Source organism: Bubalus bubalis, chromosome 2, assembly GCF_019923935.1.
Source record: "Bubalus bubalis isolate 160015118507 breed Murrah chromosome 2, NDDB_SH_1, whole genome shotgun sequence".
NCBI classification, from domain to species: Eukaryota; Metazoa; Chordata; class Mammalia; order Artiodactyla; family Bovidae; genus Bubalus; species Bubalus bubalis.
Window position 1 is genome coordinate 101,316,277 of NC_059158.1, and position 8,308 is coordinate 101,324,584.

Here is an 8,308-nt window from a genome sequence, read left to right on the forward strand (position 1 = left end):
TCCAATTTTGTCAAACCACTGTTGCTATTACTCCCAGCTCTTGGGTGGGGAGACAAGCACACACAAATGAATGAAAAGTGGACTTCAGCTTTTGAAAGGTGTATTAATGTGATTATCAACACATTTTTAGATTTCTTGGGCAAAAAAAGAAAAGGAATTGACTAGGAGTCAATTCTTTTTTAAAAAATGTATTTATTTTAATTGGAGGATAATTACAATATTGTGATAGTTTTTGCCATATATCAATATGAATCAGCCATAGGTATACATGTGTCCCCTCCATCCTGAAACCCCCTCCTACCTCCCTTCCCACATGAAGAAACTATAAAGAATGATGAATAATATAAGGATATTGGATATGAATGAACCAACCAGACAGTGATGTACTTTTCCCCCTAAAAATGTTTCAGATGTGAGGGTTTTTTCCAACTCTTTCCCTCCACTTTTCAGACTCTGCAGCTCAACCTCACTATTCTGAAATATTTCTGTAGACATAACTATGTGGGTCTCTCAGACTCCCAGAACCTGCAGGGACCTCTTTAACCAACCTTAGGACAGGCAAACATCTGATCCTTACACTTTCTAACAGTATCTTTGACAGCAGATTAGCATCTTATCAGATCAAAATATCTCATAGCCTCTTCATCAGTTAATTTTTTCTATCACAAAACTGGGTCCTTAGTTCAAGAAATACTCATAGTGCAATGCGTATTAAGTACTTAGCACAGTACTGGGCAGTAGATCTAATGCATTAGTGTTAGTCGCTCAGTTATGTCCAACTCTTTGCTACCCCATGGACTGTAGCTGCCAGGCTTCTCCCTCTATGGAATTCTTGAGGCGAGAATACTGGAGTGGGTAGCCATTCCTTTCTCCAGGGGATCTTTCCAACCCAAGGATCAACCCAGGTCTTCTGCATTGCAGGCAGATTCTTTACCAACTGAGCCACCAGGGACATCTTGTAATAAATGTAGGAAAATATGTTTATTCAAGGATTCAAGTTGTCAGAAGGGCTATTCCTTTGTACATTATAAGAAGCAGGTAGAGATTCTAGAGTGATAACAAAGCTAGCAAGGGTTGAATATACTTTCTGGATGCTCCCTTTTGCATGGTGTATGCAGTTTTTAGTTGGAGTGGCAATGAAAGAGTGTGCTTCATCAGACAGTGAAGGAAGAAAGAATGATGATGGTGAGACTATTTCAGCTGAAGGGACTAATCTGACCATTACTATTTTCATTATTAAAATATTTCACATTCATTTCTTATCCTTTAAATTTCAATTTTCTTAAAGGCAAGAACTATGTCTTATTTCCTTGGCAATCTTCTATTATCCCTCAACATCAAGTTTAACATAAGTTTTCAAAAAATGAGAGGCAAATGAATAAATAAGATACCATTTATTTCTGTTTCATTATATTGTCTTTGGGACCTTTGATGGTCAATAAATAAATTGCATATCACATTTTATTTGTTATATACTGATATTAATCCACCTATATAGAAGTTAGGATTCACTGATGGCAATGCCTTACAATCTTAGAAGGTGTAGAAATTGATGAGTTAATACTAAAATAATTCTTATGTTTGTGTTGATCTTTGTATGAGACTTAGTATTGCTTACTTGGTAGTGTATTGAGTTAGTAGTCAAGTAGTCTAGATAAAGTTAAATCATTAATCTTTCCCTTTGACACTTAAATGAGACACTTGGACACATTTTGAAGAATATATTATATTTAGAAATGAGTGTATTTAAGGTACAAGCTACTTAGGATTTTCTTAAATGGTCCCTATACTGCACATTATACATTCCAACTCTTTAATCTTGCCTGCCTTGTCACTCTTGCTATCTCATAAATACTGCCCAGGATATCAGATACTCTGAAATTATGACCCTGTAATGCTGCTTAACTAGAACTATTTCCTCTATGAAATATTTTTGCATTAATCTCAACTTCATCTTGTTTTAGTCTCTTAGAACTAGTATACCTGAACTCAGGTTCTACCTTAAGCTCTTTGCAGTGCAGATATTAAGCTCCCCCAATATATGAATAGAAAATATTGGTTTTCTCCACACAAGCCTATCCCACTCTGTTCTATATGCCCCCAGTTTTTAAAGACGAAATCTAGCCTTTCCCCAAGCTCCATCAGCCAGGTGAGAACCCAGATCCTATGCCTTGTCTAAGAAACAGTCACACAAAAACAACTTTTAAGCTCTAAAACCCTGTTAATAGAATGAAAAAATATATATTTTAATGAGACTTGAAAAAATATCATATTTTGTGCAGTGTACCCTAAAGAGGTTCAGTATTGGGAGTTCAATATTGGGAGTTCAGTTGAGATTTGTAAATCCATTCATTCTCAGTTTAATTCAGTTCAGTAGCTCAGTCGTGTCTGACTCTTTGTGACCCCATGGAGTGCAGCACTTCAGGCTTCCCTGTCCATTCATTCTAACATATCTTAAATGCCAAAATATTATGGGAAGATTGTTCCCTAGAGTGGGTGATCTGATTTGAAGGCCTAAGTGCTGGAGGTTACTGGGAAGAGAACTGGAATAGGCCATTTCTCTCAGTTGAATCATAGACACTAGGGATTGGCTGAAACACTTGAGTGGAGTGAAGCAATTCCTATGGAATGAGCTTTGGCCAGGAAAACACGCTGGTGTTGTTGAGGGAATGCAATATCTATGGCTTCAGCTTTGTTGGAACAGTATCTTAATTAGCCTGATTCTCTCTTTCTTTGGCTTTCACTGTTTCTTAGATTTGCAAGGAAATGGTTTATAATAAATGGGCAGCTGGGTGCCATTTTTTTCCCTCAGATTCTGGTGGCCCCTTGTTTTGCACAGAGGAAAGTATGAGTTTACTTTTATTCACATAACACTGTGTATTTTCTCAGTTTTAGAAATAATACATTCCCATTATACAAATTGGGAAATTTCAAAAGTATAAAGAAGAAATTACAGTTCCCAAACTAGATTAAAAAATCATTAAAATTTTTGGTACATTTCTTTTCAGTATGCTATGTATCTTTTAATGTATTTATAATTGTGCCATTCTACCTTCTATCACTTAAAATTACAATATAAATGTGTTCCTTTTCATTTTTAAGTGTTTTAGCATATTTTGGATATATTCATGTCTTTATGATTTTGCTTATGTAGGTAGACTATAATTTACTTAATTATTCCCCTTTGTTATCCATTGTGGTTGTGTTTGTTATTTTGCCCTATTTTCTCTCCTTTATGCAAGCCAAGTGCAACTTCCAAAGCCAAAGGTAGAGTCTCCCATCCTGTGAGGCCATTAACTTGGAGTAAAAAAGGTGCAGGAAGGACTGAGACAACAAACTTTTGTCTATCTGTGATGTAGTTCAAAGTTGAGCAGTGAACTGCTTAGCTATTAAATCAAACATCTGTTGTCAAGTCTAATTTCCGACAAATCACATGGAAAATTATCTTTCTTTACATGTTTTGCCAAGAGGAAATTTGGGAATTGAAGAGGTCTGTTATCTAAAGGTAACCCGATTTTTTTCCTTTGCAGTCTGTATATTAAATGCTGTGTAATGTCTTCCTATGGAGTTTCGTTAGACAGGAACTCTGGTGCTTTTCATTTATGCATATTCATGTTTTTTTAAATTTACAATGCTCTTAACAAATGATTCCTTTATGTTTATCATATAAATCCAATCCAATATTTATTGATTAAAGAGACAATAGGCATTTATATATTTTGTGTTCAATATATTGTTCATACTGAATTCTCCATATATAGCAGTAAGCAAACAATATAAACCCATCAATATTAAATACCAAATCTTAATCACAAATGAGTTGTAATTGGATTCAATTGCAAATGGATTTTTTCCCTCACAGCACAATTAAAATTTACTCACAGATTTTTTTTCATTAGAAAATAAAATCAGCTGCTTAGTTCTAAAAATGTACTGTGACAAGAGCAAGGACATTTTCTCTCTGCTGGCTTTGCTTCTTGGAGGGTGTAATAGTTTAGCTGTTTGTACTTGGGTGTCAGTAATCTATTCTGCAGGGGTAAATACCCTGTAAGATAAAATAGAGTGCAAGACATTGTAAAAGAACAGTATTACAAAATACTTTAGTTGCCCAGATGCCCAACGCATCTTCATTTCAAATATATCCAGGGATTGTATATGTTAAAATTAAATCAAGAGCAAATTTCTGTGGTAGTTCATGCCAGCTTCAGCCCACCCTTCCCATGTGGATTTTGTCTTTGCTAGCAACAGAAAAGTATTAAACCAATTTACTTCCTTCATTTCAACTCTCTCTCTCACATACACACACACAAAATTAAAAACCTAACAAATAAGACTTCAGATTCAAACTAAGATCTACCTCTCAAACATTCTGGTAGAAGCCAGAATGGAAAGACACCTAAGAGACAAAGAGATGAGAGTCTGGCAAAGGTGAGACTGAAATTTTGCTTTGTTAAGAAAAAAATCTCATTTCACTCACCTAAAGGTTTATCTGCTGCTCCTGCTGCTGCTAAGTCGCTTCAGTCGTGTCCGACCCTGTGCGACCCCATAGATGGCAGCCCACCAGACTCGCCCATCCCTGGGATTCTCAAGGCAAGAACATTGGAGTGGGTTGCCATTTCCTTCTCCAGTGCATGAAAGTGAGAAGTGAAAGTGAAGTCGCTCAGTTTGTCTAGACACTTACAAATATTTGCCTGGAAAATCAATGAATTAAAAATTTTTCTGGGAGACATTCTGACAAATTTTTGGTGACCAAGAAATTTGGCTACATTAAGGTACTCAAAATGTGACTGATTTTCATTCAGAACACATAGTTTCGTGTATGTCTTTAAGCTAGTGTTTATAAATTCAACGTTTTGCAGTTAAGTCTTTTCATTTTTGTCCTTTGATTTTTGTCTTCTTATGTCCTCCTCAGTAGAATCCGGTTACTGAGAAGAGATTAACTCTTGAGCTCTGTAAAGTGTTATATAAACTTCCGTAGATTATGAGTATGAGGGACACAAAAGGAAAAGTGTGTGTATGCGCATACGTGCACACAGTCACATGGATTCTCTGATCCTTTTTTCAGCAAGTATGAAAATGACAAAGGAAGGGCTATGTGACTGTTTTGACAGCATTTTCTTCCCTTTTAACTGGAAGTCAGCATTCATTCCACCAAAAATTTTCTAAATGAAAAAGACAAAATTCTCATAATGCATATGAAATGAGATAAAGATCAGCTCTGAGAAGTAAGTATTAGAGAGGCAAGTTGTTAGGGCTCTAGGCCAATCTTTTGATCTGCTTTAAAAATATTATTCTCAAATAAAGATGCACTTTTCTTAGTTTTTAAAACAGTATTATAGTATTTAAGGAGAATACTCAGTTCTTTATGGTATGTTTGAGGCAGACTTCTTGAAGACTTGAGAAGAAACAAGTGGATATCTTATTGAACTCTGAAAAGAAGAAAGAGTCTAAGCTTTAAAAAAGAAAAAAATAAGTTTTCGTCTTTTCTCAAAGATGGTATTCTCAGTTTTAAATGAGCATAGATTTTAAACTCCTCTTTTCCCATTCCCTTTTTTCCTCCTAGTCTTTCTTAAGTCCATGTCCAACTGAAACTATCAATGAAGGAAAGGCTCGAGATTGTCTGAAAAAACGAGCAGGCGTATAGTTTGTTCTCAAGACTCAGCTTATTGTTGTTGTTCAGTCACTCAGTCATGTCTAAATCTTTGTGACACTATGGACTACAGCACGTCAGGCTTCCCTGTCCTTCACTGTCCAACAAGTTTACGCAAATTCACGTCCACTGAGTCAGTGATGCCATTCAACCATCTCATCTTCTGTCGCCCGCTTCTCCTTCATTCCCTCAATCTTTCTCAGCCTCAGGGGCTTTGCCAATGAGTCAGCTCTATGCATCAGGTAACCAAACTCAGCTACAAAATGGGACACATCTAATATCTTTTTAAAATTAATTTTTATTGGAGTATAGTTGCTTTACAATGTTCTGTTAGTTTCTATTGTACAGCAAAGTGACTCAGCCATACACAAATATATATCCTCTCCTTTTTGGATTTCCTTCCCATTCAGGTTACCACAGAGCTTGAAGTGGAGTTCCCTGTGCTATACAGTATGCTGTCATTCATAAATAGTGTCAGTAGTATATATACATATGTCAATTCCAGTCTCCCAAACCTCTCATCTCCCATTCTGCCTTGGTATCCATACATTTGTTCTTTACATCTGTGTCTCTATTTCTGCTTTGTGAATAAGATCATCTATTTCAATTTTCTTGATTCCACATGTACATATTAATACATAATATTTGTTTTTCTCTTTCTGACTTACTTCACTCTGTATGACACTCTCTAGGTCCATCCAAGGCTGTGCTAATGACCCAATCTTTTCCCTTTTAATGGCTAAGTAATATTCCACTGTATATATATACCACATCTTCTTTATCCATTCCTCTGTTGATGGGCATTTAGGTTGCTTCCATGTCCTGGCTATTGTAAATAGTGTTGCTAAAAACACTGAGGTGCATCCATCTTTTGGAATTGTGGTTTTCTCTGGGTATATGCCCAGGATGGGGTTGCTAGTAATTCTATTTTTAGTTTTTTAAGGAACCTCCATACTGTTTTTCATAGTGGCTGTATCAATTTACATTGTGGCAATTTACATTGCCACCAACAGTGCATGAGTGTTTCCTTTTCTCCACACTCTCTCAAGCACTTATTGTTTGTAGACTTTTTGATGATGGCTATTCTGACTGGTGTGAGGTAATACATCATTGCAGTTTTGATTTGCAAAATATATCTAATAAATGAGGTTGAGTATCTTTCCATGTAAGTGGTGCTGGGAAAATGGGACACATCTAATAACTTTCTTTGTCTTTTGGTTCATGCAAAAGGATAAATTGAATAATGAAATCATTGCAGGGAAGAAAAACAAATCCATAAAAAAATCCAAGGACAATCAATAAAAAGTTTGACCTAATCCCAACTTAAACTGTGTTGACTTTCCTCTTCGCCATTGTATCTTATGAACAGAGGATGACATTAGTTAATGTGTTAGGGTGGCTCCTTGGTGAATAAATCTATTAAAACTCATCCTCTAAACTCATCTAACACATGATATTTGTTGATGCACCAGCAATAAATCCCCAGGGATAAAGGATGAAAACCTCAAGGAGATCTGGAAAAGTCTAGAAACAGAAATAGACCATCTGCCTTATGAAGAAACTGACAAAGACTTGTAACAGATGGAGGTACCCCTTCACCATGATGTGGATGAATAAGGACAGAAAATAGGACCCAAAGCTGATTCTGGGAGACAAATAAGGCATAGGAAAAGGGTGGTTCTGTAGGATAAAGCATAAATTAAGCAGTCTAAACTTAAAGCCTTTCATAGTACGACTCCACTCCAGTATTCCACACCTATCCTTTACCACTCCCCTCAAACACACTTTCCAACCAAAAACACCAACTTAGCATCATCTAGACATGACATTTACATACAAGACCCCCCTACCTCCTTTTAAGCCATGCATATTTTGCCCTCTTTTAAAGGCTCTTTTCTCTGCAAGTCTTCCCTAACACAACTCATAATTACCTTTTTCCTTCATGAATGTTCAGCATCTGTTGTTCACACCTCCCATTTTACATTGGTAGTCTTCCCTGGTGGCTCAGATGGTAAAGGATCTGCCAGCAATGCAGGAGACTCGGGTTGATCCCTGGGTTGGGAAGATTCCCTGGAGAAAGGAATGGCAACCCACTCCAGTATTCTTGCCTGGAAATCCCAAGGACAGAGGAGACTGGTGGGCTATAGTCCATGGGGTCCTAAAGAGTTGGACACAATTGAGCAACTAACAAAACACTTTACATTGATATTGTATTATGCTTGGGGTAAAAATTCAAAATTTTCACCACTGAAATCTAAGGTTTTATCTAACTAAGCCCCATTTCTCCAATCCTGTCTGTGTAAATCTCTGTATGGTCATGCGCCAGCCACATTCAGCTTTGTAGAGGTCTTGAACGCATTTTGTTGTTTTCTACCCCTTATTGGCACAAGGCTTTTTTTACTTGAGTATTTGAGAGACTAAAGACTATTAGAATAAAAGGAAGAAGAAACCAGAGATATGCCAGGGCAAAGCTGATAGCCAATGTGACTTATGAATACAGAAGATATGGGAGGAGCATCTTTGGGATCAAGTAAGCAGAGGGCATGGAACAGAGTTCAGAGTTTCCAGGAGCTAAGGGAGAACAGTTACTAAGGTTCTGCCACTTGATAATTTACTTTCTTAATCTTGATGACCAGACATAGCATTTGTTTGGAGACA